Source organism: Hylaeus anthracinus, unplaced genomic scaffold, assembly GCF_026225885.1.
Source record: "Hylaeus anthracinus isolate JK02 unplaced genomic scaffold, UHH_iyHylAnth1.0_haploid 11994, whole genome shotgun sequence".
Classification (NCBI taxonomy): Eukaryota; Metazoa; Arthropoda; class Insecta; order Hymenoptera; family Colletidae; genus Hylaeus; species Hylaeus anthracinus.
The window spans coordinates 4,482,239-4,505,599 of NW_026534341.1; positions in this window are offsets into that span (position 1 = coordinate 4,482,239).

Sequence of the window (23,361 nt, forward strand, 5' to 3'; positions counted from 1 at the left end):
TCGCTACATTTCGAAATGTGTCAACGTCTCAAGAAACGAGAATAAACAATAAATAAAGAAAGAAATAATCAAACGAGGCATCAATTCAGCAAACAACATATTGTTTCGCTCGGAATTCATCGATAGCTTGAAAAGAGTCTTTCAGTCGGGTCGGCAATACAATGCATAATTCATAGAATGTGATCTTGCAAGGAAGCCGATAATTGGATGTATCAAGGCTCTTTTGAATCCTATGTACTGTTCGTCTGGCTTCGATTTTCAATACTTGGCTTTGACATGCACTTGCTCCTCGCGACACAATGCCTCGCGTATACGCATAATGCGATCAAATGGAATTAAATCAGATTTCTCTGTCTGCTTTATTTTCACTCGGCAATTGTCAAACGTTATTCACCTTTGTCGGACATTTATTAATCCAACGACCTTTCTTTTATCCGTTAAAACGTAACGGCTCGTTACATTACTGTTTTGTTTCGCGGCGTTTGGCGCGAATCGAGCCAAAGCGCGCGAACACAAGCGCGTCGAAATCGGTTTAATTCGTCCGAGAGGAAAAACTGTCGTTGTTAATAATTGACATGGCGCGATCCGTGTAACGCCCGGGGGCATGTACACTCTCCGGCAAATTGATAGAACGTTTCCGCTTAAACAGCGCCGCTTCGTGGTCGAAAGGACATATTTTGCGTGATGTCTGATTTCAAGGCAACCACAAAATAGAATTTAAAAATAAAATAAATAAAATTGGCGAGAGAGAATGAAGCAAATAAGAAATAACGAGAATCGACTCGTGTAAACGAAACCTGCTACAAAATGATAATAATAGTACAGCGTACGACTTACATTTATATAATGTAATTTCATTATCGTTTTGTTGCTTCCGACTTTTATATTTGAAAAAAAAAATCTCTAATCTAACAGATTAGATTTTCATGATTAATAAGTGACTTAGAAATCTAAAAAAAAAAAAAAACTCCTCGACTATCGAAGTATGATCCAATTGCTTCGAGTTCAAGACGTTAAATACTGTGAAACTTGAATAATGCAGGACTGTTCTATCATTTTGTCGCGGAGTGTATCTGGTTATTTTTTTCCGACGTGTTGTTGGATTGTAACGGGCGAAAATATTGGGACAGAAGTGACGTATCGTGGCACGCTGGAATCGATCGGAACCGTGAAAACGAATATCGTCGACCGTGGCGTGGAGATAACATGGAAACGAAGCCACGAAATTATATTCGGCCATTGCGGTCTTCTTTGAGAGACCGGAATAAAGCGTTAATACACGCAGCAATTGGCCAGAAAGTTGGGGTTCACGGAGAGAGAAAAAAACGCAGTTGGTCGAGACAAGCCAGAAGGCACACGGGAGCTTTTCCTTATAGCCTAATTATGCGAGACTATAATTTGACGGCGTAGCCACGAAAAGGACTGAGGTTTCACGTAAATTAAATACCCTGAGGTCAACCTATTTAAAAATCTTCTTTAATTCTGCACGAAGAAATTTGTTATTATTATTTTTAGTTGCTTGTAATTTATTTAATACATTTGTAAGTGGAACGGACAGTGCAATACAACAATGTGAGCACATACAAGGAACATATTGGAATTAATGTATATCTATACTTTTGTACTAATACTAAGAAGGGAGATGCTGTAATAGCCAGGGAATTCCTCACTAAAATAATATTTCATTTCTCTTTAAATTATTCCGAGAATCAAGAGATTATCCGGAGATAGATTCGTGTTTAGCAACATAAGACTTTCTGTCAACAGTGATCGTTTATATTCTGATTACTGGCCAGTCATTATGGCGGAGATAGTCCGTCAAAGAACAGCGTCGTCAGCTGTCGTCATCGTCTGACTCTGAGATTGATTGAGCAAGTCAGTTAATTTAATAATTTAATAGAGTTTTTTTTTTTTTAATAATCATGGGATAGTGACAAAATGACTAAAAATGAGAAATACAGCTATATATAAAATCGCGAAGGAAATAGCGTTAAATCAGATGTTTGAACGAAATCGAGGAGAATTTAATTCCTCGATGCTATTTATCTCGAAGAAAGACTTTGGTCGACTTTGGTAAGAATTGTTCTTTTCAACGTGGCTCCGATAAATGTTTGTCAACGGAATCGATAAACGTGCCCGGTTGTTGATTTAAAAATTAGCGGAAATGTTGGCTGCGGGGGAGGAAGCACCTGCAGTCATTAGTCGACGCCCGAACGTCGCGACATTTCCCTCGATTTCATCGACCTGCGAACAACTAATAAGCGGCTTTCAACGAATCAAGTCCGCGCTCTATCGATGGCGCAACCCCCAGGTGCGTTATTACTTTTCGAAGCACCATTGAATAAATCCGCGGCCTACTTTTATTGTCCGTCGTGTATTCGAGAATTTCCGCGAATCGACAGACGTGACAGATAACGCCACGGTTTAAAAATCGATAATTCATTCTCGGTACTGATTGAAAATTATTTATGCGCCGGTGGCCACGATTCACGGCGCTTCGGGAACAGCGCCGCGAATATATTCAAACCCTAAACGTCGACTGGAATCCGTGGTACGATAATTTAAAACAGGGGTCTCTCGTCGATTTCGTCGCCTTCGATTTCACCGATGGAAGTCGATTCGACGATGTTAAATTGTTGAATTGTTCGACGACAATTAATTGCCCATCCAATGCAATCGAGGAACTATCGTCACCGCGACATTTGTGAAATTTACTCCATAATTGTCATTATCCTTCTGTAACACATGTTACGTTTGGATTTTTAAAATAATTGTACGGTACAACTATTAATAAATATCGATATTGAGTTAATGATGAAAAGGTACATTTTAGTTTTGTTCTTACAAAACATTTATTTTAAACTGAAAATATCCTCATTTATTTTATTTGCCGAAACCTCGTGGCGAGCACGTTGTCGAGCCGATTTTTGTCACGGCTTGCCACGTGCGCGCCTCGTCCGGCATGTTTCGAATCTGTCCTGTTGTTGAGCCGATCCGCTCGGAAGGACAATTACCGAACAAACGTGTATTTACAATATAAACGAATAGTTTAATTTCCATTTAAAGAAATACCTCCCACGCAATGGATTAAACGTTTCTTATTGAAACGAATCGCGTAGTTCTTTGTTCTTTGTCGTTAAATAAAAGAAGCGCTTTCAGCGAGAAACAAAAATAGAGCTTTTCTAGAGATAAACAGTATCGAATTAAAAGACGTACATATAACAAGGAAATAAAGCAAATAAATTTCAACTGGCGAGTGCGACAACAACCGGCTTATTCGACACCGGAAATACGAGCAGCAGACGGTGTCTCTCAAATTTAATATTATTTTCATTTCACGAAATGAAACTTTCGGCTTGCCGACTGTTCTTCTTCACTTTTTTTTTTTTCACCGTGGAGGCTGCACCACACCGCTCTTCGATAGAAACTGTGTCGCTTTTCGAGACCGGAACTTTTCAGGCGTTCAACGATCTGGACATTCTTCTCCTTGTCTTCCTTTGACGTACAAATATTTCAAGTAAACAGAAAACTGTAAATTTGTATTTCACCTTCAGGTATTTTTATTCTACCGTATGAACGTCAGTTGCAAATCATGGTAATTGGCTGCTCGGTGCAAACTAAGTATGCATAATACTACGTAATTCTTTCGGAGCAGGATCGAACTCTCTTCTTATAAACCTTCTTTAGGTATATTCACAACTAGATAGATAATTCTTACAACGAAATCAAGTTAATAAATTGTTTTGCTCGTTTAATTTCCAAACATTTAATGCGATTAGGAATGAAAATACTTACACTTGTGCTTTAAAAACTGTAAAATCACGTTAAAGGAAGTTGAAATCAAAAGATAGAATTAGAGTACTCTTCTACAAGTATTGTTAGATGTTACGCCACAATAAATCCACAAAATTATCTTCGTATTAACAAGAATCTTAGAATTGTTTATCCGAGAGGGATCGTAAGAGTACGTTGTGAAATGAAGTCCTTTCTCGCGTAAACATGTTTTTCCTAGAATTCGGTATCGTGGAAGACACGAACAAAAAGTAAATAGCTTCCTTTACCTGAAATTTCGTAAACAGTTACCGAAGATAAAGGACAACTCGTTTTGTTCACGCCGTACCACGCAATCGCAGTCTCTCGAGTTTGAAGGACTTGGCAATGCGACGCGAGAGCATCACAGACTAAATCCTTGCGGTCGCCCTTAATCACGGATTACGTATCGCTGTGTTCCGCAATTATCGTACCGCTGTGTCGCTGGCTGAGAGAATTACATTTCAATTGGTCGACTTCCTGCCGCAAACTCGTTACATCGCCAATTTAGATTAATTATCACGCGTTAAAAATGTTGCTTCTGCTCGAGAATCGTTTTCTTAATTCCGCTGGAAGTAACACAATCTGTAATAATTTGATTTCTTTTCCTTTGCTCTTGGTTTCCAAATGACAAATATATAGGATCTTAATTTGATCGCTAAGAGTAATCTGTTTTTTAATGCAATATTAAAATAATATTTATATTAATATTAATTTCAATATTATTAACATTGTAGTCTTGTCGCGTACTAGAATTATACCCAAACGTGAGAGAATAGAGTCAAAATGATCGAAAGCATTTTATTACAAGCATTTTAACTCACAAGTATCTACTATGTAGACTAACGTCAAAATAATCGTGCAAGATTGCACTTGATCGCCAAAAGCAAGACGTAATTTGGTATATAACCAATCGAACATGCGACAGACTATCCGTACACGATCTATTTGCTCGACGTTTAACCGATCATCGATACAAGCGAAAATGCATGCGAATCGATCGTTCCGGGATAACATAAAAAGAACGCGATACGATCGAGGGAATTTCCAGAGAGAAAGAGCACGTTGAAAAGAAAACGTATAACGTCTGTAAACGGAAAGGCAACGGGAAGAAGGTGGCAAGAAGCACCATCGATTCCCTGGCAGTACATCCGTGTAATCCGGGCTATCCGCGAGTCGACTTTTTATTGCCAGGTCGACTAATTTATCTCCCTAAGCCCTGGTGGCGTCTCATACATAAATCCTACTGACCGTCTCTGCACCATTGCCCTATTCCTGCACTAGTCATCCCGTGCGCCAGCTGAATCGCCCAGGCATCCACTTGCCCCTCTCACTCTCCCTACCGCCACCGCCAGCCACCCTACTGCAAATTAGAAAAAACCCTTCCAAGTGTACTTGGACGTTGCAAAAAAGCACGCTGGTTCGCCAGGGTACTATAAGGGCCAACGTTAACCCGTTGGGACGCTTAATTTTCTTACATCGTACCTCAGGGATATTCCGGCAGCTTGAAAAATCGAGATTACTCGGCTCCCAGCTCCACGGAAACTAATCTTTTTCTGGACGTGTTTGGACTGCGAGAAATTTACATTCGCCGACGCTGTCACACTTTACGATACATTATTTCCAACGAGCTTACGGATCGTTACATGATCACGCGATCGGAATTTGATACCGTTGCTCGAACAGTTCGAGAGTGTCAGTGTCATTGGAGCCCTCGTGACGACTCGAACGTTGCTTCGAGTTAATGAAACGACGACATCTTGTTTTCACTTCGATTTTCGCACTATTCACTCGCGTAGGTACAATGATTATCGTAGTGTTTATACAAGTATGTAGTTTGGTACTTTGTAAAAATATTTATTATAGTTGTATTCTTTCTGTGTTTTTCGTATATTTAGTAAATTCAATGTAAAACTGTTTTGTAGGTAATAATAAGTCAGTGTAAAAGTGAATGTTTGGTAAAAACAAATAGAAAATATTAATAAGAAACACGAGTACCAGAGTTCCGGAGATTAACCCCTACGTACAAACAAACAAACAAACTTTACCTCTTTATAACATTAGAATAGAAGTATAGACGAGTGTTGTTAACCCTCTATGGAGCCGTACAACTTTCAGGTCGCAGGTTAATTTATCGACATTTTACCAATCGGTGGGAGAGTGCGAAAACTTTTTTCAGTTCAAGGAGACAACTCAAGTGTCACTGGAAATCACGGGAATTATCGTTTTAATAGGTCTACTTTAACTTCCACGGCACAGTAACTACGTTCAATGGCGTTATTAATAGGATATCGATAATGCTATTAAATTAACAGATTACATGTTTTATTTGTACTAAAGTCAGATACCATGATATTTCATCCTCGTGTAGTAATTTTATCCACGTTTTATCAAACGTATTTGTGTTTTCGTTTTATATAAGATCTGTTATGTTGTGCTTTTTTTTTTGGTATTGATTGAGTCTATTTAGTATTGCACAATTCCCTGTTTTTCATATGTAGAAATCTTTTAAGATCATTATGATGAACTGAGAGATGATGAGCATTTCTCGTAGCTCCTCTTGCGGCTTTGTCCACATAGAGACAGTCTTTTATATCGTCTTCGCGATAAGACAGACTTCTAACAACGACAAGGGACCATCGTTGACATGCTGTCAGAGCGTAGTGGTTTTTCTAAATCGACCTATATTATCCCGACCAATATTTTTTCCTGACGTCGCTTATGATGGTATTTTTTTTATGTATACTGCGTGTCGTTAGATAATGGATGTCTTTGCCAGACCTTCATCAATCATTAACATCAGCTGCCAGAACTCGCATGGATTTCGTTTACAACACAGATTTCGTGTATCGTAGAATCTGTGATCGCTTTTAACATTGCCATTTCAGAAATGATTCTCGTAGAACAATACTAGATGATTTAAGTAGTACCTAAGTACTCCACTATTTTATTCAGTAATCGTCAATTTAAAGCTACAAATAATACAAGGTTTACCAAAAGATGCTTTTATTTTTCATCAAAACACAAATGGGAGGTGTATCCGATTTTGAAATTATAAATAAAAATCCGCTACGAATGTGCCGACAGGTGTATTTTGTTATTTAAAAACGAAATCCGAGACCCCCAATTCTAAAGCCTCTTTTGGAAATCCCTTTGTATTAGGTGTGAGATCAATATCGCCATACACATGTGGATTTCATCAAATTACCCCAGAAATAACAAACAAAAGACCTAGAAATCTTACAAATGGATCATCCTGGCGGATATCGAGTCAGTTTCTTTCCAGGCAGTTTTGTAGAACAAGCACCGGATATGTTATAAACATAAGAGCCGATAACGTGTACCTCATTGGTGCTTAGAGATAATGGAGTAACTAACCCGCTTGAGAGCGCCTTCCACGTGCCCTTGTTTCTTAATTTCATACTCGAGCTTATCGTAGTCCACTGTTACTCGGTGCTCGTTTCACTCCACTCCCGGTTCTTTTTTTTTCTCTCGAATTATAAAATGTTAGACACCGGAGAGTCACCCCCATCGAAGCTTTGGAGGGTGGAGATCCCTTTTTAAGTGGTCCCAGCCAGTTATCTCGAACAGACTACAGCTTTGCATAACGATTATTACTTTCTTCCCAGCGAGGCTTTGACCGGCTGTGCGGAGAGTTCGTATCTCTTCCGTGTCTACGGATCCACCTTCCGTTTCCGTGTCATTGTCGCAGCCAATCTCGGGGGAATTAGTCAGTTAACTATTCGTATTATTAAGACGTGCTTATAAAATTGGATAGACCGTCGTAACGATAATTTCTCCCCAGCACGATAGAGAACTTTTAAAGTTGACGTTTCTATCCGTGATCCCGCGAGCGCACGCGAAGATGGTTCTCTCTTCTTTTTTTTTAGTTTCAGCAGTTCTGTCGTCGCACGGTGTGATATTTCAGCGATCTAGCAGGACAAACAGTAATTTTCGAAATGTTTTAAATGTGTTTACGGATATTATAAGTTAATAATAGAATGTCCTTTTCACCAGAAAACGTAAATATTATTCCAAAAAATACGGTATACTTAATTATTAATAGTGTTTCGTCCTGTTTTGCAATAAAAATATATTAATGTTAAAATTGTGGAAAGGAACCTTTCGTTGCAAATGGTAATTCTTCATTCGAAAGGGTTGAAAGAGGAACGCGTTGGAAAAAAGCCGCACGTTCTGTGCCTCATTACCGGAGACCTAACCGTCACGCGTAACTGGCATATTTAGAGCTCGAGGTAAACGTATAACTTCGCCGTGTGTTTTTCTCGCGGTAATGTTGCACCCGGTTAACCCACTCGCAAACATTTAGCGGAAACATACATCGTGTGCGGGGCGCAAACTGCAAACTAGCCAAGTATATCGAGTAGGTGGTAGTTAAATATCGCGATTTGGGGTAAGTGATGTAAGCACGTTCACGCGATCGTTACACGGAGCGAGTTCGCGAACGAAATTTGAGAATATGCCTGTGAATCGAAATACTCGCCTAACACGTAGTTCTCTGTGTTACACGCATTAGTAGGATGTAGTTTAACCGACAATAGGACGATGATATCATCCACCAAACAAAACAGCATTTGCTACGTTTAGCAAATAATTGTAACGAAGAACAATGTATAATAATTTTCCATTGGTGGTATGTTATCCATTATCTGAATTTCTTTGGCGAAAAGAAATTGATTCGGAAAGTACTGTACATTTAAACTAGAATTACAGAGATAAATGAAACGTATACCATATTGACTTTAGATGTAAATGTAATTAGTTAAATGTGTGTATATTAATACTCTAAACATAATGCGAATATCTGGATGTATGTTTGTATGGTTTTTGTCGAATACCAGAGAATACCTGTAAGATGGAATACACTTCTAAATATGTTATTAGATTTTAAATACGACAAAAAGAGGAAACTTCCTACAGCCTATAATAATTTATGAACAAAGATAAATTATTTCTTGATTGAATATTTAATTCTACAACTCGAATTCTAATATTCATTGAATAATTAGTATGTATACGATTTTTTGTTATTCTTCAGTGGTTGTCCGACACTTTTCTGCAGACAAGAATTCAACCCATTTCTGATTTGCTACAGTTCAGCTCGGATTGAAAAAATATTATGATTTCCATGAATTGATTATCGCTTTAACGGTGTTATTTCCAACGTGAAACTATATTATTAACGAACATCCAGAGGAGAACGTTTCCACGCTCGTTCTGCAGGTCAAAATATTTATTTAGAGATTTATCAGGTTTTCCGTTCCCTGGATGATCGTTTTATAAACATTTGTCATGAGCAGTCCAAACATATCCGACCAACGGTATGATCGATCGATCAACGCTTCAGGCGACGCAATATTCTCTACCCCTTCAGCGATTCTACCGTGAAATCGTAAAGCTTAATTTGAAATTAAAATTCAATGTTTCCGACTGATAATATTCTGCATATTTCTAAAACTTATCTCTCTCAAGCTGTTGGAGAGAACAGAAGCTAAATTGTCGTAAATGTAAACTTCATTCTAATAATTACCTTCGTAATTATTCTTCTCAATGGGATCTACCCCCTAGTTGCTCTAGATGTAAACTTCATTCTAGATGTAAACTTCATTCTAATAATTACCTTCGTAATTATTCTTCTCAATGGGATCTACCCTCTAGTTGCTCAGTGCTGTTTTTCGCAAAGAACTACAGCAGAACATTTAAATACAAAAACACCTCGTTTTTGGATTACGTGAGACCACTTAACGCGTTTATACATCGCACTAAAAATCGTACATTGAGATAATAGGTCTGTTTCAATTGTTATTTTACGCGTCCCTTTTAAAACGATTCCCAGTTCAGCCTCGACTCGACGAGCACCGAGGCTGTTGCTATTGAATCGATAGTCAATTTTGCGATCGGCCGCAAACCTCGCGCTAACACGTAACTTTCCATTTAGCTTTCTTGTTTTAAATTACTCGTTTCCAGACTGCTCGCAATCTACCAACCCAAGTATCGACGACAAAAATTTCTTTACTCTCGGTTATCTTCTTTATTCGTTTGCTTATTTATTTGTATACATGGCTTAGTTAATTGTCTAATTTTTGAAGTTGGTCCAAAACTTGCAGTTATAGAGGGATTATTTCATTTTATACGTGCATAATTGATCTCCAATTAATAAGATTTTCATACTAAGATAGTTAATAATTGTAATTTTGTAATTTTCAAACGTTTCGCAAACAATTTCTTCAATATTCGTTCGATATACACCGCGTAAACGTTTTCGTTCATACATTTTATCATTTTTTAAATTAAATTCAATATTAATAAACGATAATATCGAAACTCTCACTTATAAATATACGCAAATAATGTTTTTATCCTGAAAAACAAATTTACGTGGAAAAATCAATAACCACACTGTTATTTAAAAGTAAATGTTGAAACGTTTAACGGTAAACCGACGCAAATTGAACAGTCAATTTTTTGTCGGCCACGTGTTGGAGTTTAATGATTAAAACGTAGAATGTAACTATGTATACAAAGTTTGGGTGAACACATCGGGACTCCGAAATTTGATCAATGAATATCGAATATCGAAACATGGTTCGTATAGTCAGTGAATAATCAATTTAGTATTTGATTTTTTTATATAAATTTACGAAATAATATTTGGTGCTTCATCTGCAATTATTTTTGCCGTGTATGTTCTTCTTTCTGTCACTCGCAATATTTTTTTTAAGCTTCGTCAGGAAAATATTTGATTACGGCTGGTTATAAATTAAAGTTATCATAAAGTATACACATTATTTTATTATTTTACACTATTTAATTACGCTATTTACACCAATCCTATCTACAAACAAAGAAACGACGACTTTTTCCTAATCTTACCCACGGACCAACGGAGCGCGGTAAAATTCAAATTAAAGGAACGTATTTTCGTTACATACAGTTAATACAATTTCGAATGGTAGGAAGCTGTTTGTGTTACTTTGGTATTATGTCTTTGCTCAGTCACTCTTCGCATTTATCCACGCCACACGGGAGACACGAGGAACGAAAGTGGGGAAAATTTGGTCATCTCGATGCAGCCAGTTTCGGTGATTACCCTTCCGGTAAAATGTATTTTCAGCGTGAAAATCGGATCCGACGTTGTGCAACGGAGACTGGTAAAGTCGGGTGGTGTATCGATTCGAGGTCAGAGTTCCTCCGCTGGTTGCCAGACCATTTTTGCCCGTGTTTCTCTCGTGGGATTCACCCCCTTTAGCTCTGTACTTCTAACCCACATTTTTTCCCCTCCGCGAAGCGCTTATTTACACGACGCTAATGAACAGAAGCGGCCGATAAAAGAGACACGTACTTCGATTTCGCGCGCCACCGCCGTCCGCCTATAAATCAAACGCTTGACGCTCATTCCAGCCTTTTTCTCGGTCTTCCCTTCCCCCTGCGCGCCAACTTTCATTCACTTTCGGTGTATGAATCGCGACGTGCATGGTCGCGTTTATCATGGAAGACTTACCGTCCTCCTTTTTGCTTTGCCGCGACCGAAAGCGGCCAAAATCCGTGCCAGCAAAACACGAGCTTCCGTTAAAAGTAATGCGACGTTTCCTGCGAGACTCGGGACTCATTGGTACGGATGAACCGTTGACGGTTGCTTCGTCGTCGAAAATTTGTGCTGTTGCAGTTTTTGATTGAAATTTATCGCGCTAGACTGTGCTTGATTTATTTAGTTTTAGAAAATTAATCGTGGACACGGTTTGTCCTGAATATGACCATGCCTTGATTGGAAATGAGGAGCATTGGGATATAATTTTCTCGGTAAATAATGATAATTAGTTTGGTTACAAGTTTTATTGTATAAAGAAAACGAAGGTCCTTAAGGGAAAGTGCAATGTATATATTATAACAAATTTTTATACTTAGTACATGCTGCATTATGAAATTGATGTTTCATTTTTGTAATTTTATTAATATTTTTCTAACCTGAACTGGATCTAATTTCTAGACTTGGTGTAAAATTGATTCATAAATCTTGGAAATTAACCTCTTGTAAATTAACTACAGATGTGCACGTGTTGTTATTTGGGAGAGCAAATAATTACGCTTTTGATATTTCGCTGCAGATGTTTGAAATTATTTTATTATGGAACAAGCTTCATTATACATTGCAGAGGGAACCGAAACCGGTGTCGAATGTTTCTCGTTAAACGAAGAAACTTTTAAATGGAAACAATAACTACGTTCTCCATATCATAACCACTTGAAACTGACTTCCTTTAGGGTACATACAAATATATATAAAACTTTAAAGTAAACGACTAAAAATATGAATATAATTACTGCAATTAACATAAATTTCAAGACGCATAGAATTTATGATAAGAATGTAATATATTTCGTTGAATTTCATCTTCGCGGTCGTAGAAATTAATTTTTGCTCACACAGTCATCGAAATATTATTTTCTTGGGAAAAGAAAGTAAGCCATTCCCTAAATCTGGTCAGGATTGATGTTATCTCGAGGATCGATGGTGCCAAATCAGTTTCAATGTTAAGATCGTACAGTTAAAGAACGAAGGATTAGCGGATCGACGGTGAAAGGTACTGTTAGAGAAGCGAAGCTCCGTTCCCCGTTGTTACTCAGGATGCTAGTTCCTTCCGGATCAGTGAGCAAGCAGGTAGAGAGAAAGAGATCAATCTTCGACATGCCGCACCTCGAAATGGATATTACCCTGGTTTCACGGCCTCGTCGGAGACACCGATCCGATATGGGAGAGTTACGAGCGACTCTCTCGGGGAAGGCATGGTTTCACGTGATACCTTAAAGTTTAATCTTGATACGGTGTACGTCGACGCGTGGCATCTCGGCTCGAAAAACCAGAACACCGAGACTCCTTTGCTCCATTCTTTAAATTTTAATCCACTTTCCGCGTGTCTTACTGTCAGGGAAAATTTAAAAAACAGAAGTAATAGATTGCGAAGCGAACCAGTGACTATTGAAATATCATCGATACCATTGCAGCGGATAAGTGGTCCTTAAACTTCCCGTTCCTGCGGATCTTTCGATAAAGAAAAACTTTTAGAGCATTCCCTAGAGTAGAATTAACACTTCACCGACTGGTAGCGTTTGGACATATAATTAACTTTAATGTATAACACTTGATGCACTACGCATTTAACAAGAATTAGAATCCACATTAGATAAAATAAAACTGCACTCGACGTTAAACAAAAAGTTACTTCAACAACTATTTAATAAAACAAATGTCAAGAATAATTAATTTAGACTTCGTTCATTGTTCGAGTAATACCATCTTCGCCTGCATTACGAGATGCCAAGATGAAATTTTTATCGCGAAAGTTGCTCAAAATTCATCCCTCGATTGTTCCAAATTTCACTCTGAGTTTCCGATTGCGCCGTGGTGTACTGCTTCGCATGTAGATCGCGAAAGCGTGAAGTTTGAAACACCGTGTCAATTTAGGAAAATAATGCGGCAGAGTAAGTGAATCTCGTAAATGGCATGGAGTAATAATTCATTGGAGCTTAAGTGCACGAGAAGAGCGACAGAAACGAAGGATTCCGGTGGATCAAGATTGCGGTTTCTCCCTTCGCCTCACTGTGATCTGCATCGCTTAACCGTAGTGGCGCGGCTACGATGCTATTCCCACGAGGCATGAAACTTTAAAGAGGGTACCAAGAGCAATGGAGGTAGAGAGCACCTAGCAAAAAAGGCTCATCGCCCGGCCAGAATCCCATTTACAGACGTATTTTTAACGCGTTTCCACGATGGAAAACACGTCCGAGCACGTTCGTGTCGCCAGTGAAACGCTACGAATAGATTGGCAAACGTAATGGTTAGGAATTCCGTGATGTTGCAAAAAGAGAAGCCAGTAGTATCGTCGAGGGGAAAAAATTATCCGAGTAATCGCGGAAAAATTTACAAGCTTTGCAAGCATTTCGAGTTCGTCGTGTCCAGTTAATATTATTTTTAACTGAATCATTTAGTTGAAGAATTTCAAATCAACTGTTGACATTTCTATGGTTAAACTCAATAGAGAATAAAATATAACATATTTAAATAGTTATCCAGTAGCGATTACCATTCCAAAAGTGTTTACATCGCAAACACTGTCACATTAAATTTCTCCATTTATAATTGTTCCCTTTCCGAAAAAAAATATTATGAACGATACGGTTCGTATGAAATAGAAAACAAATTCGAAGGGTGTATTAATATTTTTGTACGTATTCTGTTTTCAAGTAGAAAAGTCATGCATTGGTCAGACTTCGCAGCACGAAGCGGTGAATTTAATTTGTGCGTAACGTACCATGAACTTCCCTGCGTTCCTCAATGTACATTCTGCACGCTATTCAAAACACAGTTTTTGCTCGTAATTCACATCAAATGTGCTTTAATTTCGAACGTCGTCCCTCGCCGTTTTTTGTTTGTACGAGACTTTTCCCATTAGAAATAGAAATAGAAAATTTCGAACAAAAGTTACAACTAAATAAATGACGGCAACATATATATGTGACACTGTGTCTGATTTATATAGGCAATGATAAATTTCCTAGCGTGGGTGGCCGCAGGATTCGTGACAAGTATTGATGGATTAAGCTGCATAACGTGCTGGACCCATCAGACCCTCTGTAGCTCGTAAAACTTTTATTACTCTCTATTATAACCAGCTCTCTTTTAACCAGGTGACCGTGCTAACATTGTCATCCTCAAGAGACTTTCGTCTTTCTGGGAAAAGCACTTCAGTGAAATTATAGAAATTATAGAGATAGTTCCACTATGATTTAGAATCGTACTTTTGTACATTTATTTATGTAATATAATAAAAAGTGCATTAGAAGACGATTGTGATTGTTTTAATAACGCTATATTTTTATTAAACTTTCAGTATATTACAGGTGTAACCTTGCCGGAACCTGCCGACGAATTAAATGAAAATATGTAACTTCATTCCACACATGTTTGGATAGTAGATACATTTTTGACTGCACATGTACGATTTAACCGCGACTAAAATCCCATTTTCTCGCGTTGCGGGCACTTCGTTATAATGGAAATTTCCCTGTGAATACCGTTACACGTAGCTCGTGTCCATAGAAAATCATAATAATTTTCGCGTTCTAGATCGTATATAATTTTAATCGACGCGCTAAAGCTTTCGACCGCCTACACGAGATAACGCGATAACTATCGAAGAGCGCGCATTACTCACTTGGTTAATGAAATTTTCTCCCCGGAACATTGTGCTATTCACTTTGAGATAAATCGGAATTAAAACACTGTCGCGCTATATTCAGGGCAACGGTGTGCAGGTGCGATGATAACGTAGCCCAAGGGCCAATAACGTTATGAAATTAATACTTCCTGTAAAATTGTAATAAAATTAACAGCACGGTATAAACAATGCGTGTTTTCCATCGTGATGTAATCTCTAAATAATTATCTCTGTTCCGTTCCTGTAGTATGAGAAATTACAATTTTTTAATGGTGGATTATTCAGCTTTTTAAGAATACAGGATATCCATTTTACAACCTACTGAATTATATATCGTAGTACGTTTTAAATCCGTTACGTAGATTATTAAAGGGTTAGGTCTAGTCAGGATTTTCAAAAAATCGATGTTTTTTGCATTTTCTTAAAGTATGATTCTTGAGAACATTCTCTGTAAATAGGAGTTTCTGGGATCCTAGAAACTTAGAAGTACCGATGTTAGGAAGACTGTATTGCTATTCCCGAAATTGATACCGGTCAATGAATCCTGTAGCGAGTTTCGAATGTCTCGTTTTCAGTAATACTGAGTATCGCAATCAATTCTGGAGAGTTCAATTCTGAGATTTACTACACTTCGCATTGGGTCAGTCGTGACGACCATAACCATCACTACTTGCAAATTAATCTGCTTCATATGCAGGACTTTTAACCACTCAAAGAAATTGCTGATATTTCTGTCTCTTGAAGATTAACTCTTTTCTACGCATCGAAACACTAAGTTTGTAAGTTAACTACCTCTTTCTACTGCTCAAAAGATCAAAGAGCCAACATTCTTCTAGTTCCAGCTATAGTAAGTTCATCCGCAAAGCTACCAAGCTCTGCCATAGACACAGAGTTGTTAAGACAAAGACTACAGGTTAAAATAGATGGCTGGGCGAGGCAGGAAGTATCAGTCGATCTGGAAGATCCACTCAACTGACGTCACAGCTGTTCGGAGTGCACATTCCGTTCTATTCCCAGAGAAATGTATTTTGAAAGCTAGGCACTCGATCCCCACGTCGAAGAGGGTAACATTGCTAATACGGAAACGGATGACATATTTTGCATTTTACGTCTGGGACGCTGCCATGACATACTTACCTATGTACGTCGCCGTCATTGCAATCACTCTCACGGTGTATGCCATAAGGCATTTCGCTCGCAATACTTCTAAAAGCACACTCCGCTGGATTGTAGGTAATTTACATTTTCGTGAAACGAACTTATCCTTCGCGGTGGCGTCCCGTCCGAAAGTGCACGCGACGTGATTGTTGTTTAGGGGGAAACACGACCCTTAATGCCCCGAAACACAACTTTCAATTCGGCAAAACATAAACATATTTCAAGCTACAATAATGTCACATCCGACGGACTGATAATGGGTACTGTTGCGATCCAATGAAAACGTACGAGCTTTTCCTCGCGGATTAGAAGTAACTGCTTTTCTTCCACGATGTACCGCTCCTTCTCGAGGTTGCTGGAAACAAAAGATAGCCATCTAGTTCTGCCATAAGTTCCGTTACGAGTCTTCAGACATCGTCAAATTTGTATGTGAATTTGTTCGTTTCCTTTTAAAATTTTTTCGAGATATGACTCGGTAATTTTAATCAGAGTTTATGGGTTCATCTAATAACAGAAAAGCAGTAAACGCATAACTACCATGTTCCAGATAATAAACGAAGGTTCCTAGCGACCAATGTTGGTACATTTCTTTTCATAAGAAAATGTTAAAAGTAATTTTAAAGGCAAGCGATGGTCTCCAGTAGAAAATTGCGCTTCGTCCACGGCTGTCGGATCACCATTACTGATGAGTGTGCCAACAGCCTGAGACGGAACGCCTTTTCCACTGGGAAGCATAATTTTCCATTAAAGATGCTTCTTCCGAATTAAAAGAAAAAAATTAAATGCATAAACACTGGTTACTGTGAACCTTTCACTTATTAAAAAAGAATAGTAGTATTATTTAATAGTCCGTTTACATTGATGCAGGCTTGCCAATGAGACGATGAATTACCTTTAATTTTTATAATGAAAAATCAATTTTTCCTTGTTCTGTATAGTATCACATATAAAAATGTTTATGACACGTATAATCGTTGAACTTTCCTAGCAATCGTTTTCACAACCATTTACGAACTCTAACCACCAGGAATCCTATTTCAAACTAGATTTAGTTTAATACCGAGTCTTGTCTCGCAATTTAACGAGAAGTCAGATTCTCGCATTTAACATCGCAAGTGCTGCTCATAAAGTGATAATTATTCAGACACTCGTATTTCAGACAACCTACACCGAATTTTAAACGTCCTGTTCCAAGCGAACGATTACCGTGAGCAACCGCGACATACACAAAAATACTTTTAGCGATATTCTTTTATAGCAGCATTAGTGCTTTTTCTACGGGAACGTTCCTCGAATTTGTGGACGCTTAAGACAACTCAGCGACTGTCGCTTCTGGGAATGTTTGAGCTTAAATCCCAGGAAAAACCTACAGAACAATAAACTCTCCGTCCTTCCTGTTTCCCTTGAAAGCTTACGGTTTGACTTTCGCGCTACTGGGGGTATAAAGCTCTATGGTAGACTGAGTGTTTTACTCTGTTATCCTCTTACCTTTCGCACAGCTGTTTTCGTGCCGGTGGTTATCGCGAAGCGTCATTTTATCCGTTATATTTTCGCGTATACTTTTCAAACGAAAACATCGTTCACGGTGTCGGGTATTATGCCGTTTCAGAATAAATTACGTCAATCTGCGTCTAACTAATCCCCCCGACGATATACATGTCCACTTCATTTTGAAAGTCGTCGACGTTTCCAGTTGTGTTTAAAAATGGTTAATGTCAAATTACAATTTTATTAGAAATACGTTATAATAGAAAGTTCAAATGGAGACATAATTGATTTATAGAAGAATTGGGATCAAATTACATTTTTATTAGATTATATTATACCAAGTGCTTATTGGAAGGTATTTTAATGTACAATCATTTATGAAGGATAAGTAGAATTCTAAATAGCAAAATCAAGACCTTGCTACAAATTATTAACTACTAGTGTAAAAATAGAATACTGTCAATTGTATACAAATTATAATGTTTTTCTATACTGTGATACGAATTTAATTAAAAATTGTAAAAATTGTAAGACATAAATTTAAACTACATAAATTTAAACTTACTATGAAGAGGGTCTGAAAAATCAGAGCTCGAAACGCCACGACTGTTTTGCACTGAAAATTGTCTATTACCGTTAAAAATGACAATTGTCAAAGAAATAAGTTCATAGGTAGAACATTCACCGTACATTTCACTTGCGAACTAATCAGGTGCACGTCGAGCGATGTATTTTATAAACTCCATTCAGCTCGACGAAGGCGTAAACGTTCGAAACCAACGCGGTTCCAGAAGCCGAGGGTAATGAAAATTTTCATCGAACTCTATGCAAACTCTAAAGTGGTATCGGACGAGTTGGTGGGATCGGGGCATAAAATCGTGCCGCGTATCGCTCGACGATATACCTCGAACGAGGAGGTAAGCGGCAGCTAATCTCAGGATTTAAAAGCATCGTCGGGAACACGGTGTGCTCGGACAACATTTAACGCGCGCGCACACACGCGTTCGTATATAGGATATAATATTTACGTCTTTTTAAGCGGTCGAAAGCGTTCCACAAATTTCGCAATTAACGACGACACGGCACGTAAAACGAACTAATAAAAAAACTACCTGCCGGCTCTACCGATGCGAGAATGACATATCCGTCTGGTATTTCTCGTTTGCGCCGTGTCATGGTGCTCTCTCCCCACGTTTCTTCTCTTCCGTCCGTGTCTTCACTCCGTGAACACTTTGCGTCGGGCTTTCGAGTGGCCTGCTTCACTTTTAAAGGGGAAACGCCAGCTCGCGTCTCCGACCCGTCCTTGCGCGAACAGAGCTTGCCACACAATGCTTGAAAACAGCTGTAGTCGTGTCACTCTGAACTAAAATACACAGCTTTTTGCATGTACTTTGTTACGTCGAAAGGTGAAAAAACATTTCGAAGCTTATATAGAATTCAAAATAAAGCGTCCTTCGATATTTAGTCGACAGATGTGTGCCATTATGGGAATTTCACAGGATTGGTCAATTCGACGTTTTCAGCGATAACTGGCTAAAACAATGTCTTACATGTTTCGTAGAATCATTTTGAAACAAAATATCCCAATTATCTCAAAAAGTTATCAGATAAACTAACGTGTTATTTGAAATAATATACATTAAATTATTTTGTACTTACTTTCATATTTGTGATCGCTCCAAATATTTCAAATAAAAAATATTGATATAATAAATAATAAATTTTCCATATAATACTTATTATTTGGAATATTTGGCGTGATCACAAGTATGAAAGAAACTAAAAAATAGTGATATTTGTTTAATTACTTAATGTTATGTCAAGAGTGACCAGAGATATTAAAATAAATATGAAATAAATTAACGTGTCGTTTGAATTAATACCTGAAAACAATATCATATCAAAAGTGTTCATTTCTGATACTTACGGACCTAACATATTGCACGGCCTTAGATGCCTTCGTGGGGTGCGCGTAGAGAGGACACGCATGGAAATACCCGGGGTGCATTTGCATCTTCAAATCCGTTGTGATCCCTTTGCTGAGGACTCGCGTTGACACGGTGTTGAACTGAATTTACTCGAGATAAGTAGACAAATACCGGCTGTATCCGCCTTCCGTGTAGCTACGTGCGTCGCTGCGGAAGATCGGGACTACGTTCCGTATCGATTGCGATGCTTCAGAACCTGGTAATGCTGTTTCGAGGGATTAGTACGCCGACGCTCGTCTACCTCCGCAAATACCTTAGACGCTGATTAGAGAAACGCAGCTGCGCACTGTTAAATACGACGCGACCGTTTCGTCCTAATTATACCGGTGCTCCAATTCGCCAAGGAAGCGCAATTCTTTTTCGCGGTTACCGCTTTTTTTTACGCGACGATAATTCTGTACCCCTGGTTTTCGTGCTGGCTGCACGTGGGTAAGCTGAAACTTAATTTCCGTCGCGTCAGGACGTTGATTACGGTACTGTTGTGGTCTGGACGGTGCGAAACTTCGATTTTTAAATTATTACATACTTTTCGACGCAAAATAGGAGACGTATTCATTATCTCACCTATGTTGGAGACTACCTGTGTTAGTATGTTTTATTATTCAAGGAAATTTACATTAATGTGCTCGTTTCCCAGGAAGAATTACTATATATTTTGTTCAAAATCTCGTTGAGCTTAAGTTTTCTCGGATTATCTGTTCTTCGGATTAATTATATATGTCGAGTATCGATATACAGTATGTAAATTTTATGTTAGAAATGATATATACCTAATGAACCAATTTGTTGGTTCTATCCTTTTAAAATATTTTGATCACGGTTCAAAAGTGACCCGTCTCGCGCTTCACCGTAGAACTTTTCATCGTCTAACGGTTCATTCGATTCGCGAAACATGATTGCATGGGAACAACGTCCCTGCGTCTGGGACGAGATTGCTCGGTGATGTTCGCGAATGCGTAAACACGCCTGTCGTCGCAAATTGGTTGTATCAGGGCGAATTTCTCGTCGTGCTTTTATCAATTTTTACGTACAACGACTATTTTTCCATTTCTGTTCGGCAACCCGTCACGCTACATTTAGCAATTACATCCTGATTTGCGAGCTGTCCGTCGAAACGGAAATGAGAAACGAACGTAACCGACCTTCTTTCTCCGTCGACAATAATTACTATTTTCAAATATTCACCGGTTCTGCTCGTCGCAGCGACTGTGTACGAGGGGAAAAAAATGATATCCATCGAAGGAATGCTTTATTTACGAACTGTTTTATTGAAAATTCAGAAATTAAGATTTCGTTACGATCGAATATGTTTGGCAATTACGTTGAAAATTAATATTGGAGAATTTAAGCAGTTATTTAGCACTGTTCTTATCAGCATCGATCGATATTGATCGTTAGCTATTGATTCGCCAGTAGAATATGGAATCTAGATCAGGAATGGAGGAATCTAAAGTGTTCTCAAATATTTTCCCCGTTATGAATTTAAATTGGGAATTAGATTCATTCAGGTCTGAGCAAGTTTTATTGTGATGTCTTTGATTTCAGGTTCTGAAATTTCAGAAACCTTCTAAATCAACGAAACACATAAAAAAACACATTTGCAGAATAAATAGTTCGCATTAGTACCGTATCAGTCTAGACACCAACTATTTGTTTGTGTTCAGCTTGTAAGGTGCTTCGTTCCCGTCGCTAACCATCTGGCCGTGCTCGATGCAGTTGGAGAACCTACGAATCGGTGCGAATCGTTTCGTGGTACGTCGCATTCGGTCCTGGAGATCATTGCGACGAAGAATTTAACGGCCATAAATTCGAACGTCGACGTTTATCCGAAACTGTCGCGAGGAGACCGTCACCGTGCAGTCGACGTTGAATCCGTGAAATCGATTGCTGGTTTGTTTCTGCCCTCGAAAGAGTCGAACGGCCGCTCACTAATGGGCATTGTTCGCCGGGCTGTACTCCTTCGTGTACACCCATCCCGTACACTATTGTTCGGCGGCAGACACGTGTGCATATATACATGTATGCCCTGGAGACTTGAAATTTTCGGTGTTCCCGCGATACGGTCCAGCGTTTTAAGGGAATTTAAAATTCCGCTGACGATGCTGTCCTATTCACGTACACGTTATGTGTAGCTTCATGTACCATCGGAAGGGGAAACGTAGGAAGGCGGTGAAAACACGGGCGCACACATAAACACGGATACGTACGTATTTTTGCGCAGAGGAGAGAGTTTGACGTCGGCCACTGGCGAAGGTTATTTCTCCGCTGCCGCCAGCTCCGACTCGTATCTGCTCAATCAATGAGGGTTGGCAGACTGTTACGGGGTTATGAAATACTGGCCAGGAACGTGGTAGTTTTATAGAATCGCCGAAAAGTGAGAGGGGACGAGGAGCCCTCGTAGAAATGCCTTAGCCTTTCCACGAGAATACCGTGATTCCTGGGCTTGTAGGTGGATTTACCGATTCTTTGAAATGTGCCCGTGGCGATCCATCTTGGCGGTTCGATGTTTCCTTGCCATCCAAGGTATCCTCTACGCCATCGCAGATGTCGATGATGCAATCGTTCCAGCTGGAGAATCCTCGTTCTCTCGAAAAGGGTGTTGACCGTCGCTTGGAAGGTGTCGATGTTGTCGAAACACTTCCTCGCTGGACAAGACACGCCGAAATGTCTGGAAACGTCATCCGTGCTCTGGACCTCGTATTCAACTGTCCAGGGTGAATCGAAGGACTGAAGTGCATCTGTCGAGGATACGATTTGAGGATACGGACTTCGTTTGATAAAGAAACGAGATTAAGTTTCGTAATAATTTTAATTTCGTTTAGAATAATACGTACGTTGCTTTCGAGATTTAGAATCGTACAGACTGTTTAAAATTACCGACAAATACAACGGACAGTGAGAACTATAAAAAAAAGAGGGGTGATACAGACAACGCGTCTGTATACTTGTTTGTACTTTTATGTAAAATATAGCAGACCTTCGAATCGGTGCTTATAATGCCTTGCAGAAGAAATTTGACTCGACATTAAAGTCGAAACAAACAAGTGCAAATAATATATAACATAGCGCATACAAATATGGATGAGTGGCAGCGAGTAACGATAAAAAATACAGGTATAAATGTCTCCAAAATTTGCTTAATAACGTATCGATATAATAAGATCAAGACAACCCCTACACGATAATCCGTTATTAACAAAAATAATGTCCCGGTAAATGCGATTCAATTTAACGTGAATACCTAGAAAGCCCAAACGCCATCAAATTTTGAACGAATTCTATCAACGTAACGGGACAACCGTCCATAAATTTCGTGGCGCAGAAATTGTCTCTCCTTTATGCGGTCGCCTTCCAAAAAGGTCTGAAGACCACTGTCGCGAGAAGTACTCATCCAGGATTCATCGGTGATCCTTTGCGCAAGTTGGAACGCGTCGGGATCTCGACAGTCGTGAATAAAAAAGGGGCGCAGGTTATTCACCGTCAAAGGATCAACGAACTTCGTCTTAAATTATGTCTGTTTCGTCGACTCTCCTTTGGATGTACTTTCAGAGGAGAAACAATTCTTCTCGGGCGGCAGATGTTTGCCCGCGCTGCCTAGCAGATGCGCGTAGACGTTTGCTGGCTGGAAATTCTTTCGTTGCAATATTACTGAATATTGCCACGCCGAGGGAGAGAAGGGAAGA